Genomic DNA, 19,692 nt, shown 5'->3' with positions numbered 1-19,692 from the left:
TTAACCAGAATATCAACTGTAAACAATTGAAGAGTCCATTGCAAGGATGATGGATGTCACTTTCTTGTCAATGCATAACTTAAGACATATAGAATGTACATACAGAGTTATATGGTATTAACACTGATAGTCATTGTCCAGTAATGATCGGAAAATCACAGTTAAGCTCTGAGCGCTAAACATTTCAAAGTTTCAATTGCGTCTCCTGCAAAATGTATTCCAAATGACATCCATCATTCTTGCAGTGGACTGTTCAATTGTTCACATTTTTTTCAGTGCTCTTGAAACTGTGGAAACTACGGTATTTTCATTATTATTCGTAAGAATGTATCTCTTAAAATGTTTATAATTTTAAATTAAATCACGGTCTTGTATGAAATAAAAAGTTAACCGAAAGTAACCAGAGCAAATCCAAAACTTTTGTCCGGCCATCCTTACATAGCTACATGCTCCAGATAGCGTCTGTCATTTGTTCACTACATACTGCATGCCGTCAATTAGTCATGCAACCATGACAACACACGGAAAGAAACGTGAGTTACACATACATCGTTCAATTCACTCACCTTTTTTTTTTTTTTCTTTCTTTGCAACACCTTATAGAACTTAAGTATCATTTTTAGTTTATTATTTTTTTCTTTGAGAAGTTACGGCGACCTATTCCTAAAGCAGGCATGTCAGAAATCAGACTCCAAATGTGCAGTTATGTGCGCGGATCGCCGGTCTGTGCAGACTGCACCATTCAAGCGTTGCTCTTACCCGTTCTTAGCTGGAGGGGTGTACAATAATCTATTCTGCGCTTCTAGGGTTGGATTAAATAGGCTTTTGGACATTATAAACACACATAGCAGAAGGAAAAAAACACGGTTATTATCAGTATCTATATTTGACAATTGTGATGCAAGAAACTTTAGGCTTACTCAGTTATACTTCACAAAGTAGTGGTTTGTAAAGCATAATTTATTAATATGATTTTTATATAGTATTTGAAGAAAAAGAATATCGCAGTAATTTCGAAACAACAAAAACCATCAATTATTTAATTTTACGTAGTAGGTACTAATTATTTTAAAGTAATAGACCCTACTCTTTCATTGTTCGTCAAGCATTATTATTTATTGGGATTATTGGTACAAAAATGTTGAAGAAAATACAGTAGATCTTGGTTATAGCGACCTCATTTTGTGCGACATCTCGCCTATAACGTCAAATATTCTGTGGTCCCAACTAATTCCCCATAAGACATATTGCTGTCCTACCATGCTTAATACGACGAACGCATATGCGTCTACCTCGCATATAACGTCGTTTTCAACCTCAGTTTGGAATACGATTTTCTAAGAACCAAAGTATTATAATAAATATTTTGTTGATATCTGACCCTGACAAATTCTTTACAGTCTCCTTCTGTCATAGACCTCTGTAATGCAGGCAGATTCCCCACCCCATTGTAACCTGCCCGAATTCATGCTGTATTAGATCAGTTTCGGCAGGAAGTTTTCACTAAGTGCACGCATTTTAACGCAGAATGTCAACTAAAAGAAGTGAGTGACGCTTTAGAAGTCATTAGAGTTATGAACATGTTCTATGAAGCTAGGGGAGGGAGCAGTGAAATTGCAACTGAAATTATGAACATAGAACGTAATTTAGCCCTAGAAAGTGTCTATTGGGCAAGTAGAAGACAACAGATTACTTCACTTCTAAGTAAAGTAGTTTGGTGAGTACTGAACAAACTGTTTTAATACAGAATACTGTATTTATAATTGTAAGACTACGTGTATTTTATTATGTTCAATGTAGACTTAAAAGTCAATACATAAATCTGAAATAAGTATAATTAAGTTTGTTATTTTTCATTTTCCACCTCACTAGACTGATAATGTGAATCTCGGTTACTACGACACTCGTTTATAACAACATAATTTTTAGGGTCCCTTGGATGTCGTTATAACCAAGTTCTACTGTATACTCCCAATTAATTACATGCAGAAGGACATTGTGAAATTTTTACACTGAAATAATTTCCTTTCTGTATATCAATCTAAATTAACATTAATATTAATAATTGATATAAATTAAGCTTAGGATTTAAATTCGCATATAGTTTATTTAGAAAACGTTGAGAGCAATTATCGACAAGTTGGAAGCGTTACTGAAAGAAATTAAAAGTGTAGTTCACAAGCTGTGAAGGGACGATATTCTAGTTGTGTCAGGTTTAAAGATTTATTAATGTAAGTATATTAGCATAATATAGTGACGTGAGATGGAAAATTTGCCATTATATATTTTTTCCAAAACAATTTTCTGCCTTGCAAATAGTTATTTTCTTCTCTCCTTACAACCTCATGAGCCTTACGTGTATTCCTCACTATAATCTCATCACTTACCAGCTTATGAAATGAAAGTCGTAAGTCGTCTAATGTATGATGGTTGTGTTAGTACAGACTCCAAAACAACTTCATTGTTAAGTTCGTTTTGCCGTGAGAGTACTGATTAACTTTACTAATCTGATCTAAACTGTCACAATACTATTACCTCGACATGGGCTGATGAAAGCCATTCATTTTAAAATAATTATTGTTGGCTAAGGAAAACATTATAACAATTATGTTATATGATTCGTAATTTATTTTCTCCGTTATCTGTGAACTCCTCACTTTATTTATCATAACTCATTCACAGACAACCAAACCAGCACTCGTACTGAAACTGTGTTACTGAAACAAAAGCTGCTGCAGGTCTGTACAGCCCTGTCGCGTCCCCCTCCAAGGCGATTCACTCCCTCCAAGTAGGGGAATAGAAAGTGCACATCGCACAGAGACCTGCACAATGTGCAGGGTTTTGACATGTCTGTCCTAAAGTCACTGTACTGTGATTCACGTTTGCGTCGCGATCCATAAGTCGAGGAACCCTGGTCAATAAGGAAGCACATTTCTTATCTTCTGGTTTGGATACGTATTAAATGATTAATTTGCTGTGGTCAGTATCACTTGAAGAAACTAAAATTGCAAAGCGTCAATCAATCACGACATAATAAAGGGTCTGAATTGAAAACGTGCATTGAAAATGTGTATCTCCGTGACTTTCATTTTTCACCCGTCAGGTCGCGTGCTAGATTTGCTTCTAATAGCATTGCAGTTATATAATGTAACGAACAATTTTGGAATGGAGACGTAACCTAGTAACGTAGGCCCATTGACACACTTTTGACAACTGCCGTCTACTTGGAGTTGAACGCTCTTGTGATGAACACGTGAGCTGTCAGCTGGGGATTGTAGCCATTGTGTCGACTTTCTCTTTCATTTGTCATTTCGAAGGTTTTGTATATCCGAATACTTTCACTTTCTTTGCGCGATTACACCGCCCAGCAGACCTTCAGTATCTTTATATCGAGTTTTTGTAACAAAAAGGAACAGGTTCGTCTGCGCTGAACCAACCGTCTAGTGTAAGAGTGAAGTACGTCCATTCTGGTAAATTAAACCAGTTCTTTGCACTGCTTTCGGCATGGATTTGGGGACAAAGTTCTAAAAAAACAAGCCGGTTTTATATCAGATATTGAGATCGCAGTATTCCTAACTTATTACTTTCCATTTGTAATTTCTAAATCATACTGTTCACAGCAGTAGTTACAGGGTAATGCCAGTGACGGATTAACACTAATAGAAAATGTAACATATTTCCGTAGGGCTCCACGCTTTATAGGGCCCGAGTTTTCAAAGATCAATAAAAGATAAAAATGTTAAGTACACAAATTTAAATAAAATTATAATAAAAATTAGACGCTTTTAAACCGTCTGGTGAAAATTACATTTTAATGTATTCTGACAATTTGGCAACACTGTTGTTTAGGGCCTACATGTCGAGAGAACGTCGTGCTGATTGATACTATTATTAGAGTCGGGCAAACAGCCTCTTACTCCCGCTCGTCTCGTAGGCGAGACTGGCTGGCCGATAACGCCAGTTCCGAGAATCGTAATCTCGAGATTGGCACTCTCGGGAACGAGGAATACCGGGTCCCGGCCTGTTATCGCACGGCCGACTTATCGTTACGAAATGCGTACACTGACTGCCGGCTTAATTGCCGCTCATCACTGAAATTCGTGACTCTTTCTGAAATATTAATGTTCATAAAGTAATTTAAGAAGGCACAGCAGTGTGGTATGCAATAATACAGCACATTATGATTGTCGACATTCTTACAGAAGTCACACTATTTTAATGAACTACTTATTGCCTTTCTGGAGAAGCAAAATAATGCAGCACTTTCAGTCGTTACCTAATCCTAAGCTAGTCTAAAACAATAACACGTTATGGTTGGAGCTATGATATACTTTCTCGCTATCAGCATTTCGTTGACATTGCATATTTAATCATTCGATAGTGTTTTGTATACGCTATAGTAATGGATAACACACGACTGTATTATTATATTGCGCGTTCACATCTGGATGTTTCGTTGTTATGCAACGGCATCTTCATCAGCATGGGTAATTATTGTGCTGTGTAAGGACGAAATAAAATAATTAATACTTATTTATATTATAAAGGACCAAAGACTCTGGCAAAAGATATTTTTGTTTCCCAACTGATAAAATGCTGCATGTGAAATGGAAACACTTTTGCAAGAGGAAGGACAGAATTACGAAATAGAGTAGATCCTTTCACAAATTGATCATAATTACTTACAAATGCATTTTAAGGAACCCGGAGGTTCATTGCCGCTCTCACATAAGCCCCCCATCGGTCTCTAACCTGAGCAAGATTAATTCAGTCTCTACCATCATATCCATTTTTATATTATCTTCCCATCTACGTCTCTGCCTCTCCAAACGTCCTTTCCCTCCGGCCATCCAACTAACACTCTATATCCATTTCTGGATTCGCCCATACATGCTAGATGTTCTGCCCATTTCAAACCTCTGAATTTAATATTCCTAATTATGTCAGGTGTAGTACAATGCGTGCAGTTCTGCGTTGTGCAACTTCCTCCATTCTCCATCCCTCTTAGCCCCAAATATCTTCCTAAGAATCTTATTCTCGAACACCCTTAACCTCTGTTCCTCAAAGTGAGAGTCCAAATTTCACCACCATACAGAACAACCGGTAATGTAACTGTTTTATAAATTCTAACTTTCAAGTTTTTTGAGAGCAGGCTGGGTGACAAAAGCTTCTCAACCGAATAATAACAGGCATTTCCTCCCATATTTATTCTGCGTTTCCTCCTGAGTGTCATTTATATTTGCTTTATCATAACAACAAGAATAAAAGAGGGTTATTATTATTATTATTATTATTATTATTATTAAATTAGTTACTTTACGACGCTTTATCAACTGCTATAGCTATCTAGCGTCTGAATGAGATGATAATGCCAGCGAAATGAGTCCAGGGTCCAGCGCCGAAAGTTACCCAGAATTTGCTCTCAGTGGGTTGAGGCGAGAAACCTCAGCCAGGTAAAGGCTGGTTCACAATAAACCGGGAACGGAAACGACAACGAGAAATAATCTATAATAATAATAAATCTGTAAGCGAAATTTTTCTGGTAATTTTCGCTTTTCCAAAAATAATTGGTCCTAACATATATAATTAATTAATTATCCTGAAACCGAAAATCGCTTTTTTGAAATTTTTGTTTGTATGTCTGTCTGTCTGTCTGTCTGTCTGTCTGTCTGGATGTTTGTTACCTTTTCACGCGATAATGGCTGAACGGATTTCGATGAAAATTGGAACATAAATTAACTTCGTTGTAACTTAGATTTTAGGCTATATGGCATTCAAAATACTTTATTTAAAAGGGGGGGTTATAAGGGGGCCTGAAGTAAATAAACCGAAATATGTCGCTTATTATTGATTTTTGTGAAAAATGTTACATAACAAAAATTTCTTTAAAAATGATTTCCGATAAGTTTTATTCCAGGCAAAATTTTGATAGGACTGATATTTAAGTCTGTCTGTCTGTCTGTCTGGATGTTAGTTACCTTTTCAGGCGATAATGGCTGAACGGATTTCAGTGAAAATTTGAATATAAATTAAGTTCGTTGTAACTTAGATTTTAGGCTATGTAGCATTCAAAATACTTTATTTAAAAGGGCGGTTATAAGGGGGCCTGAATTAAATAAACCAAAATATCTCGCTTATTATTGATTTTTGTGAAAAATGTTACATAACGGAAGGTTCTTCAAAAATGATTTTCGATAAGTTTTATTCCAGGCAAAATTTTGATAGCTCTGATATTTAAGGATATAAAAGAGTTTTAAAATAACAATACAATACATTTCCACCGCCGCCTCAGATTGTAGCGTCGTTGTTCCGTAACTGCTATGTGCAAACTATTAAATTTTTTAGTAGGAAGAAAAACAAATTTATTCGTTCTATGGCAGTAGTGCATAGAAGATCGTGAATTTTTACATTTTTACACAATCAACTCTATTAATTTGGAGTGATTTATTAAAGGATGCATTCAAGACTAATTTAGAAAAATGTTAAACGAGTTATATTTGCACCAAATGAGTGGTCTCTGGATCAAAATGATAGCATTTTAATTATTTAAATACAATTTAAATTAAGTAACATATTAAACGATTTATTCTTCTATCAAACACGAGTGTTCCCTGGACCCAATGTTCTATTTTAATTATGTAATTACTTTATATTTATTTCTAATAAGTGCAGCGGAGCGCACGGGTACAGCTAGTGTTAAAATAAATGTATTTAAATGTGAACATTCACAATTAACGAGAAGATTAACGGGAACGTGAAAGTTAATTGTGAATGCTCACATTCAAATGTACTTATTTTAACAATATTTCCGTTATCGTTGTCGTTTCCGTTCTCGGTTTATTGTGAACCAGTCTTAACTTGTCCCAACCAAGATTCGAGCCGGAAGCCGATCGTTTCACAGTCAGGTGTGCTAACCGTTTACTCTACAGCGATTATTATTATTATTATTATTATTATTATTATTATTATTATTATTATTATTATCATTATATCATTATTATTAGTAGTATTACTGTTATCATCATCATTATCGTAATCATTAGGATGATTAAGATTATGATTATCAGCATTATTATGATGGTTATTATTTATTACTGTCTTGTAAGTTATCATTAGGTACAAGTATTAGAAATCTGATTAATTCTTAATTTGTTATTCTCGTTCCTATAACATAGGATAATTATTGTAAATCATATAGGCCTATATAATTTTATATTGTAACATGGCTAGAATACGATAATGATTGTTCTGTAACAATAATTTATAACGTGCACACCAATAGAAAGTGTAGTTTTCTATAGTATAGGCTGGTTCAGAATAAACCGGGAACGGAAACGAGAACGGAAATAATGTTAAAATAAATGTACAGTATTAAATGTGAGCATTCAGAATAGTTAATTGTGAATACTTACCTTTAAATACATTTATTTTAAAAATATTTCCGTTCTAGTTCTCGTTGCCGTTTTCGTTCTCGGTTTATTGTGAACCAGCTTTTAATATTTTCATGTTTCATATCATTGTGTTACAAACAATTTTTTTATTTAGTTGCTATAAAAGATAGCCTAATTACTATAAAGTGTAAACCATCTTGGACTATATAGCCTCATTTTCAACTATCTTTATTAAAATATCAATTAATACTATCCGTCCAATAACGAGTTTTCATGCGTTGAAAGGTTCCGTACAAATTTTACGGAACAAATGTTTGAGTCATGAGTCCTGCGCTAACAGGTTAACTCGCAGTTATTCGAGAACCAGTAAAAATTTTGAGTGGCCATCACTTTTAAAAGTAATTTCCATCCTTTCTCAACATTTCTCTCGCTTTGACCCCCCATCTAACGTGAAAAACAAAAAAGTTTTCAAAGGTGAAAGGTGAAGTTGCAAATGTCTATTCTGAACACATCAATCTCCATCGAAGTTAATATTTTTTTTCTCACTTTCCAAAAAATATTTTCAGTTCGATTTTTTTCCTATGTTTTCCTTAGACATTGAGCTATCAATCCAAAAAATTACAGCGCGATTGATTAAGTATTATAGGAGCTACGACATGATATATATTTAAAGAACCGGGAAATGCATAAGCCAATGCTTCCTATAGGAGCACGGCCCGAGCGATATTGCTTGCTTATCAGTACAACAGTCCCGCATAGACGTCCGAGACTGTCGGGAGTGATCTAGTATCGGTAATCTCGGGAGCAAGAGAATCTCGTGTTCTCTATCAATGAGTCATTTGGCTACGTTAGGTACTCGCGCACTGGGCGAGACTGCGGTGATTACGCAACCGAGAACGGGCGATAATATGAGGCAGTCTGCCCGACTCTAACTATTATATTGTGAGTTCTGTTTTTTGTTCACTCTTTTCTGTGCATGCGTTATATTCTCATTGGTTTGCAGATTAAAAGTTGATCAACATACAAGTTTGGATTATGAACTGAGGTATAATCTATATACATTCGAATTGAAATGAGTTTTAACAAGCATGAAACAGATAATTTTTAGAGCACTATGCCTAGTTGGTGACTCAGTCATGACCAGTCTTAGGAAGTTCATACTAAACACTGATTTCAAGTTGAGTGCAGCAGGCATGTAGATCTATTGCACTATTGATACAGTCAACTCACAATAAATCCGCAACTAATGATGGATGAGAAGAATCTTGAGGTATTGCATTCAACTTCTTGTGATTGGAGGATTTAACTTCTGTCACGTTGAAAACCGCTCATTAAACTGCACAACTCCACTGCAAACATTAGTACGTTATTAAACTGCTTCTGTACTGTGCCTATTATTGTAATGTGATTCAATATTGAAAGCTCTTTCGTCACTGAAAAACGCGAACATATTTCTGGAACGTACTATACTCACTAACTCAGTACTGTTTGCTGTGACCGTAAGGCGAATTTGACTGCAAATGCGGTCTTGGTTCTGTGTGGAGGACGTGTGGACGTTTACTACTAGAAGGGGTGGGGTGAAGTACATTAAAAAACTCAGGTACAATAAAAATTGAAGTAAAGATAAAATGATGTTCCTTTATTATATTATATTATATTATTATGTGACCTGCTGCCAGAAAGCAAAAGGAGAACAATGGCAAAGGAAGCTCTTAATAGATATAGGAGTATTTTCTGCGGACCTCTGAAAAACTATCTAAGGAAGAGACTACTGAAGTGCTTTGTGTGGAGTGTGGCATTGTATGGGCAGAAACATGGACATTACGACGAAACAAAGAGAAGTGAATAGAAGCATTTGAAATGTGGATATGGAGAAGAATAGAGCGTGTGAAGTGAAAGACAGAATAAGAAATGAAGCTGTGTTGGAAAGAGTAGGTGACGAAAGAATGATGTTGAAACTGATCAGGAAGAGAAAAAGGAATTGGTTGGGTCACTGACTGAGAAGAAACTGCCTTCTGAAGGATGCACTAGAAGGAATGGTAAACGGGAGAAGAGTTCGGGGCAGAAGAAGATATCAGATAATAGACGACATTTAGATATATGGATCATATGCGAAGACTAAGAGGAAGGTAGAAAATAGGAAAGATTGGAGAATGCTGGGTTTGCAGTGAAAGACCTGCCCTTAGGCAGAACACGTATTCATGTATGTATGTGTGTATGTGTGTATGTATGCATGTATGTATGTATGTATGCATGTTACTAGCTGAAAGCACCCGACGTTGCCCGGATTTTCCTTTTCGCTTCTTGACTTAAGAAGATCTCGAAAACTCAATGTAGAAAACCAAAACGTTACTTACATGAATTAATGACCTTCTTAACCAAAACGTCTGCCAGGGTTAATTCAGTTTAAAGAAGTTAAAGGTCAGGCACGGAAAAGAAAAATGTCATGTACCTCACATTCTTAAGTTTACCTAAATTTAGCTAAACTAAACCATACTCTTCGTTCTTTCTACGACAATTTTGCATTGAGCCAATGTTCTACATTGATCTAAAGTTGTGCTGACATACATTTGAGCCGTTCAGAGCAGAAATGATCTAAGTCAAAAATGGGTAATGAGGCTTAAAGTAAACATTCTGTAAAATACAGCGCAAAGTAGCAATTAATATTCAATTCATTTAAACTATTAGTAGTCAATGAATAGAACAAAGGACATATTAATTGCTACTTTGCGCTGTATTTTACAGAATTTTTACTTCAAACCTCATTACCCAATTTTGACTTAACACCACTTCTGCTCTGAACAGCTCATTTCATGTAATTTCCTGCCTATGTCTGCTTTCGTTTGGCGTTTAAAGACATTTGACGATATTTATTTATTTATTTATTTATTTATTTATTTATTTATTTATTTATTTATTTATTTTTATTGCTAGTAAGTTAGAAATGAATACAATGCAAGATAAACTAGCCCACTCCTGAATGAGAAATAGGAAATTCTCTTTTTCCCAGTTTGAACCCCTTGGGGTGTCGTGGTGAATTAAATTTAGCCTACCTCTTAATCGACCGTACCAAAGAATCAATATGAAAATAATAAAATATTTATATAATACATTATATTGAAGGATTTTGCACTCCTTGGCCGATGTACGTCAGTGTATATCATATCCGGTTTCTTAAATATGACTTAAAATGACATCTTTCAAATACAGAATCATTATATCATTCATATTTTATATACTGTATACTGTATAATCTCACAATAAATAATTTTTGGACGTAATATTTTCAGAGACACTTATTTTAAAAATTAACATATTAATCTTTTCAGTAGGCTTAAAATAAATACTACATTGGCGACATGATTGTACTGATGGAATTTCGTAATAACACATAATCGGACATGAACAACAATATTTTGAGAGACATATATTTAAGAATTAATACAAAGTTATTTTCAGTGGGCTTATGTACATACATACATTCACGTACTACATTAGAAAATGGCAAAAGTATTACTGAATTAATTTTTCATATGCGTACAATTCTTTGTTTTCCCTTATTTTATACAAATAGCCTACGTATACAAATATTTAGGTGTGCCCACTCGAGAAGTAGGTACGTAGTTCACAATGTAAAAAATACACAGTATCTTAGCTAATATCAGCAGGTTTGAACGACTATCCTTGAGCTTTATTTTAATATGGTCATTACGAATGCTAGTTGCACTGGAAATTACAGATGCTTAAAATCGAAATGTTATTTATATTATTTATTATTATTATTTATTTAATCTGGTAGAGATAAGGCCATCAGGCCTTCTCTTCCCTTCTACCAGGGGATTACAACTACAATATTAAAAATACAGGGACATTATTTTATTTTTACTAACATTTTTAATATTAACTTGGCTATATCTATGGATCCACGCCGTTTGCTACCCCTTCCACGACTGGAGTTCGATGATACTGGCGTAATATATAAACAAATCACTTTACTAGGTATAGGAGGGAAGAAAAGTAGTTCATCCATTTACGTAAACTAGGAAATATCACGATTTTGAGTTTGATAATTTTCATGAGGTTTTTGATTAATCAAAATACAGTACAGTATTAACAATGAGTGTTTTTACTCACAAACTGAACTATCCATGTGAAAGTATTCATTATGCAGTGTATATTATACTGTCTACAGCACATTAGCGTACACTATAGAGAATGAAGTTAAATTGAAAAATAATCATATGTAGATATTTAAACACATTTTTTAAAATGGTGGCCGTTCATTTCTATACAGGCTTCAGTTCTAATGTGCATATTATTGCATTATAGACTATTGTACGTAATTCCAATTACCAGGTTCGTACTTCGTATCAGTAACTCATGTTGAAATAATTCTGTACCTACTCTATAAAAGAGACCTTACGTACTATAAATTCAATCTTCACTTCTGCCCGATCCGAAAAGACAAAATTACTCAGACATGCTATCTACTGTCCGTCCAAGTGGTTACATCGCAGCGTCGTAGAAAGGGAGGAAATCACGTGACAGTTAATTACTTAACGAGGCCCTGTCATTTAAGTTACTTTAAACAGTTGTATAATATTACGTAGACGTCCAATTCCTAACAGAAATTAATGTTCTCAGGAAAGAGCTAAGACAGCCCAGCCACTAGCATTTACAGAGAGGCGAATAGAAGCAAGTGGGGGGACCGGGATGCGACGTAGGCAAATGGAAAATGGTGCAATATTGAAAGTTCTTTAGTCACTGGAAAACGCGAACATATTTTTGGAACGTACTGTTTACCATGACCGTAAGGCTACTATGGCTGTATATGCGGTCTTGGATCTGTATGGAGGACAGTTGAACTTCATTAGTAGAAGGGGTGGGAGTGAAGTACATTCATAAACTCAGGTACAATAAAAATTGAAGTAAAAATAAAATGATGTCCCTGTACAATTACAATTATAATTACAATTAATATAAAATTTACAAATACAATAAAATCAAAGCACTAAAAGATTAACTGATTAATAAAATCTATACAATTTTGTATCATACAAATGCGTGAGATAAAAACATCTATCGTTTTACCAAATAATATTGTCTCTTCTATTACGTTCAGGGGACGCGGTAGCGTCGCCGTTAAGTCGTAACGCTACGAAACCGGAAGGTCGCCGGTTCGATACCGGATGAAGTCATGGATTTTTCTATTGGTCTAATCCTTCCAGCCGCATTATAGCCCTGGAATCTACTCATCCTCTAACAGAAATTAGTACCAGGGACATTTCCTTGGGGGTGAAGGCGACAGGAACGTAGGATTGACACCCCTACTGCCTTAACATACCGATTGTCTGTAAAGCTGGGAGCCTTAACTTCTGGGCCACCTGGCCTGTCATGGGGTTGCCTTTACTTATTACTTTTGCACGAGTTATTTCAACCAACTCTTGTTCCATTGCATAATTTTGGTGGGTAAGCATTTCGCAATAGCATTATTGGTGATTCAGTATTAAGTACGCGGTGACATTCCATGTGATTTGAAGAATTTACTTGGACCATCACACTCTTACTACGTCATACTACTTTTGACCACTAAAACGGTACGAAAGGACGTATTTTAACCAATCATGGCTGCTTATCGCACAATTTTATCGCGTCCCTAGCATTTGTTTAATTTTATCGCGTCCCTAGCATTTGTTTCTTTGTTTGCCAACATTTGAAACTGCGCTGGTCTGGACGTCAATAAATATATATATATATATATATATAAAATTACAAACCACTCCAGTCGATACACAGCATTTTCAAATATGACTCGCATTGGCATTCAAGAACAAGAATTAATAAAAATCACTGATCATACCTATGCATCTTCTGAAATCCGATTTACAAATAAATTAAGAGCACCATTCGGAAATCCTGAATAGGTTGAATACACCATGTAGGCCTAAATCAACGAGTTCCACTTCTATTACGCACACGTCCAATATAACATCAATTGAACCACCAACCACATTCAAATTTGAAAATTGTACTTTTAAAATAATTCCTTTTGAAATTATTCATTCTGAAATCCTGAATAAGTTGAATACACCATGTAGGCCTAAATCAACGAGTTCCACTTCTATTACGCACACGTCCAATATAATATAAATTGAACCACCAACCACATTCAAATTTGAAAATTGTACATTCAATAATTATTCCTTTTAAAATTATTCATGTTTATTTTTTATGTCGTCGTCGTTAATTAAAACTTTTCTAACACTTGTGTATATAAATTATACTTCTGCTATATGATATTATGGATAGTCACGTATCAGAGATTGTTTAATATTACGATTTATTGAAAATCATCTGTCAAGTGACGTTGATTACTGGGATTCGGATAATTGAAGTAGAATGCAACTGTCTTAATAAAAATGAAACTGAATCAACTCATTCATTCATTCATTCATTCATTCATTCATTCATTCATTCATTCATTCATTCATTCATTCATTCATTCATTCATTCATTCATTCATTCATTCATTCATTCATTCATTCATTTATTTTATTGCATAGATTTTACATGAGCAATGAAGCTTTAAGATGTGGAACATGTCAACATTTTACAATATTACAATTACAATTTTTACAAATTTTTATAGTTTTACAATTTAGTATTTTCTACAATTTTTACAATTTTGTACAATTTTTTTACATTTTGGCGAGATGTAGTGACTTCTTGACTAGTAACCGTCTACAGACTTCAATGAAGATTCCATAGTTGGCACAACTGCCATCTAGCGTAATGGTGCAATAATACATTTGAAGACAGGTTTATTTTCGTAAGTCAATTAATATTTTATTGTATTGGAGTACTTTGTTACTTATAATCTTTATATGCTTTCTTCTAATCCTGTAATAGTCAATTAAATCCCACTCGAGATTTGATTTTCTCTAGATACATCAAAACCTCTAGTGAAATTACTGTTGATAAATCACAGACTTCACTGCCTACAACTGTATCGAGAAAGTCAAAGCAAGGTTCTGGACTATGTTATTGCTACTAACTGAATGGATTTTCTAGATTTTAACTTTCGTAATGAACAACAATATTATTTTTAATTGTGTTTTATTTTTCTCCACGGCCTCGTGAAACTCTACAGTATGTTGAATATAATATAAATAAAAGACAATTGGCTGTAAACTAGGTCATTCTATTATCATATATGAAGAGTCCACTGCAAGAATGATGGATGTCATTTGCAATACATTTTGCAGGAGAAGCAATTGAAAGTTTGAAATGCTTAGCGCTCAAAGCTTAACTGTGATTTTCCGATCATTACTGGACATTGACTATCAGTGTTAATGCCATGTAACTCTCTATGTACACGGACATCATTTTATTTTACTAACATTTTTAATATTAACCTGGCTATATCCGTGGATTAAGGTCTACAACCGGAAACACCGCTTGCTCCCCCTTCCAAGACTGGAGTTCGATGATACTGGCGTAAAATTCACATCACTCTACTAGGTATAGGAGGGAAGAAAAGTAGTTCATCCATTTACGTAAACTAGGAAGTATGGCGATTTTGAGTTTGATAATTTTCATTAGGTTTTTGTTTAATCAAAATACAGTACAGTATTAACACTTAGTGTTTTTACTCACGAACTGAGTTATCCATGCGAACGTATTCATTATGCAGTGTATATTGTACTGTTACAGCACATTAGCGTACAATATAGAGAATGAAGTTAAATTGAAAAATAATCATAATATGGATAGTTAAACAAATTTTTGAAAATGGTGGCCGTTCATTTCGATACAGGCTTTAGTTCTTTTGTGCATATTATCGCACTATAGACTATTGTACCTAATTCCAATTACCAGTTTCGTCCTTCGTACTAGTAACTCATGTTGAAATAATTCTGTACCTACTCTATAAAAGAGTACCTTACGTACTGTAAATTCAGTCTTCACTTCTGCCCGATCCGAAAAGATAAAATTACTCAGACATGCTATCTACTGTCCGTTCAAGTGACTTTGTCGTAGGGTCGTAGAAAGGTGGGGAAATCACGTGACAGTTACTTAACGAGGCCCTTTTATTTAAGTTATTTTAAAAAGTTGTGTAATATTACGTAGACGTCCAATTCCTAACAGAAATTAATGTTTTCATAAAAGAGCTAAGACAGCCCAGCTACTAGACTTTACAGAGGGGCGAACAGAAGCAGGTGGGGGAAACCGGGATGCGTCGTAGGCAAACGGAGGACAGTACCTGTGCGAAAATATTATTCAATATTAAAATCTCTTTCGTCACTGGAAAATGCGAACATATATCTGGAACGTACTATACTCAGTAACTCAGTACTGCACACGCGTCCTCTGTTCTGTGTGGAGAACCTTTGGAAGTTTACTAGTAGAGGGGGTGGGAGTGAAGTACATTCAAAAATTCAGATACAATAAAAATTGAAGTAAAAATAAAATGATGTCCCTGCACATTCTATATGTCTTAAGGTATGCATTGACAGTCTTGGTTCATTTTCGACAAGAAAGTGACATCCATCATTCTTGCAGTGGACTCTTATATATTCAATATTTTGGTATCCATTTCCTAAGTTTTAATCTATGCTTTCTTCTTATTTGGAAGGTTAAATCTGTAAACTTTTGCAAATATCGGGCAAAGCATGTACGTACGTACGTACGTACATACATACATACAACATACATACATACATACATACATACATACATACATACATACATACATACATACATACATACATACATACATACATACATACATACATACATACATACATACATACATACATACATACATACATACATGCATACATACATACATACATACATAATGTTTAAATGCTAGGAAGAAGAGTTGGAGTACTTACCTTAAAAAACTTTCCACAGGTCAACGTGGCGATCTGAAGCGTGTCGATGTTGAACTGCAACAAACTATTACGTAGGTGCAATGTTGCCAAAACGATCTGAGAAAAAATTAATACCGGTTGTGTGTTCCAATTTTCGGCAGTAAATCGTTGAAACCAGTTATCTTCTCAATATCTCGAATCGGTGAAGGGCTTGAAAGTGGGGGTACGTTTTCCCCGCGGAAAAAAAGTAGAGGTACGGCCTGTACTGCGTTACCCAACGATTTAAGCCTAGCATACATACGCACACAGATTAACTTTTATATATTACATTATATTATATTATATTATATTATATTATATTATATTATATTGTGTTTTATATTATTTTATTTTACTATATAATATGCTATGACTATTGATAAGATTTTATGTATTCGACAGATATTGGAGAAATATGGGAGTAAGTATAAGGGTACAGTTCATCAGTTATTCATAGATTTCAAAAAGGCATATGACTCGGTTAAGAGAGAAGTTTTATATAATATTCTTATAGAATTTGGTATTCCCAAAAAACTAGTTCGATTAATTAAAATGCCTCTGAATGAAACGTACAGCAGAGTCCATATAGGCAAGCTTCTGTCAGATGCGTTTCCAATTCACTGCGGGCTAAAGCAAGGAGATGCACTATCACCTTTACTTTTTAACTTTGCTCTAGAGTATGCCATTAGGAAAGTCCAGGAAAACAAAGAGGGTTTGGAATTGAACGGGTTACATCAGCTTCTGGTCTATGAGGATGAAGTGAATATGTTAGGAGAAAATACACAAACTATTAGGGAAAACACGGGAATTTTACTTGAAGCAAGTAAAGCGATAGGTTTGGAAGTAAATCCCGAAAAGACAAAGTATATGATTATGTCTCGTGACCAGAATATTGTACGAAATGGAAATATAAAAATTGGAGATTTATTCTTCGAAAAGGTGGAAAAATTTAAATATTTCGAAACAACAGTAACAAATATAAATGACTCTCGGGACGAAATTAAACGCAGAATAAATATGGGAAATGCCTGTTGTTATCCGGTTGAGAAGCTTTTGTCATCTAGTCTGCTGTCAAAAAATCTGAAAGTTAGAATTTATAAAACAGTTATATTACCGGTTGTTCTTTATGGTTGTGAAACTTGGACTCTCACTTTGAGAGAGGAGCAGAGATTAAGGATGTTTGAGAATAAGATTCTTAGGAAAATGTTTGGGGCTAAAAGGGATGAAGGTACAGGAGAATGGAGAAAGTTACGCAACGCAGAACTGCACGCATTGTATTCTTCACCTGACATAATTAGGAACATTCAATCCAGACGTTTGAGATGGGCAGCACGTATGTGCGAATCCAGAAATGCATATAGAGTGTTAGTTGGGAGACCGGAGGGAAAAAGACCTTTAGGGAGGCCGAGACGTAGATGGGAGGATAATATTAAAATGGATTTGAGGGAGGTGGGGTATGATGATAGAGATTGGATTGATCTTGCACAGGATAGGGACCGATGACGGGCTTATGTGACGGCGGCAATGAACCTGCGGGCTCCTTAAAAGCCATTTTTAAGTAAGTTGTTTGTAAGTATAAATGCATAAAGAAAATATATAAAATTGTTCTCCACCAAAAGTACTATTTTATTTCGTTTACTCATGTTATATAACAGTTCTTTGTATTAATGTTAGGTTTATTTTTTTGGAAACCTTCTGCTTTCTCCTTCTTCCGAAATCAAGTATTTTCTCAATTATGTTCAGGTGATTGTGCAAAGGTAATTAAAACATGAACTGCATTTTCGTTGAACAAGAAATTATTTTGAAAGTTATTCGTAGTTTAGTTTATCCTTGTTTTGCAGCAGCGTACGTGACTCAAAAACTAGCACGCTGTTCTTCCATTCAGGCGGTACGGGTTCGATACCCGGCCAGGTCGTGATGGAATTTGTGGCGACAAAGGAGACGTTGCATAAAGTTTTTCTCGGGGCACTTTACGTTTCTCTCTATCATTTCATGATCACTCTCACCACCTCTTCCTTACATCTATTGAATACAAGAGTAAGAATGGACTGTGGTGAAGTCTTTCGTGTAATATGGGTTTGTCGTGTATTACAGACGTGGACAAATTATTAGCAAAATTGAAGATTTTTATTATATATTTTTACAAAATATGATTCTTCAATTTAGACTACAGTTAACATTTTCGTGTATTTCCAAATAATTAGCCAAATTGAAGATTTGTATTGTATATTTTTCAAAATGTAACTCTTCAATTTGGACTACATTTGATATTTTTGCATATTTACAAATTATTAGCAAAACTGAAGGTTTTTATTTTCTATTTTTACAAAATTCGATTCGATTTGGACTATAGTTGACATTTGGGATATTTCCAAATTATTAGCAAAACTGAAGATTTTTGTTTTATATTTTTACAAAATTTGGCTCTTCAATGCAGTTGACATTTTTGCTAATTTACAAATTATTAGCAAAATTGAATATTTTTATTAGACTATATATTTTTTACAAAACTTGACTCTTCAATTTAAACTACAGTTGAATTTTTGCATATTTCTGTCTACTGTAATGATAGAAGTATGCAAAATTGTCAACTGTATTCTAAATTGAAAAGTCAAATTTTGTAAACAGAATTATCATAAAAATCGTCAATTTTGTTAATAATTTGTCCACGTCTGTATGTTGTCTTTCATGAGTTTTACAAAATTGCTAATTTCTCTTTGGCGTTACAGAAATACAGAATCCCGATATAAGTGTCTTCCCTCACATCGCAAACTAAGTGGCATTTTGTTTTATCCCTCGTACGATTACTGTGAAATCGATTTCCGTTTCTGCGGTTGTAACTTTATTTTCTAAAACCTGTTTATTGGAGGGAATCCGTGTAAACAATATAAATATTATAAAACAAACAGGCTTGCGCCTACAACTTACCTGTGCCTCAACAGATATTCGAAGTGTTCTTCTCCTTCAGTAGGGCTGCACTGAAATCCTCGAGTAATATGTCTATACGTTTGCGAAATTTTCGAACTGAGTTGTAGGATAATTTCCTCCACTTAAAATAAAATTAAGTACCTCTCCTTTATGTATTTTTGTGTGCTGAAGCCAGAAACTACATAATATGGCACACCACGCACCATTTTTATACAAAACTACAGGGACAACATTTTATTTTTACTTCAATTTTTATTGTACCTGAGTTTTTGAATATACTTCGCTCCCACCCCTTCTACTAACGAAGTTCAACCGTCCTCCACACAAATCCAAGACCGCATATACAGTCATAGTAGCCTTGCGGTCATAGTAAACAGTACGTTCCAAATATATGTTCGCGTTTTCCAATGACGAAAGAGCTTTCAATATTGCATCATTTTCTCACAGGTACTGTCGTC

At 34.6% G+C, this 19,692-nt stretch overlaps 1 protein-coding gene across 2 annotated transcripts in view; it reads right to left on the bottom strand.

Moving 5' to 3' along the window:
- The window catches only part of LOC138711707 (retinol-binding protein pinta-like), a 72,979-nt gene extending 56,625 nt beyond the window's left edge, over positions 1 to 16,354 (bottom strand). The window contains exon 1 of one of the 2 annotated variants that reach the window (XM_069842856.1): positions 16,289 to 16,354. The gene's annotated coding sequence lies outside the window, so the exon portion shown is untranslated. The remainder of the gene's footprint in view (positions 1 to 16,288) is intronic. The other variant, XM_069842855.1, reaches the window with a different exon arrangement.
- Positions 16,355 to 19,692: the final 3,338 nt, after the last annotated feature.

The sequence above is a fragment of the Periplaneta americana genome, chromosome 13, assembly GCF_040183065.1.
Source record: "Periplaneta americana isolate PAMFEO1 chromosome 13, P.americana_PAMFEO1_priV1, whole genome shotgun sequence".
NCBI lineage: Eukaryota > Metazoa > Arthropoda > Insecta > Blattodea > Blattidae > Periplaneta > Periplaneta americana.
This window is presented reverse-complemented; position numbering and strand designations above follow the sequence as displayed.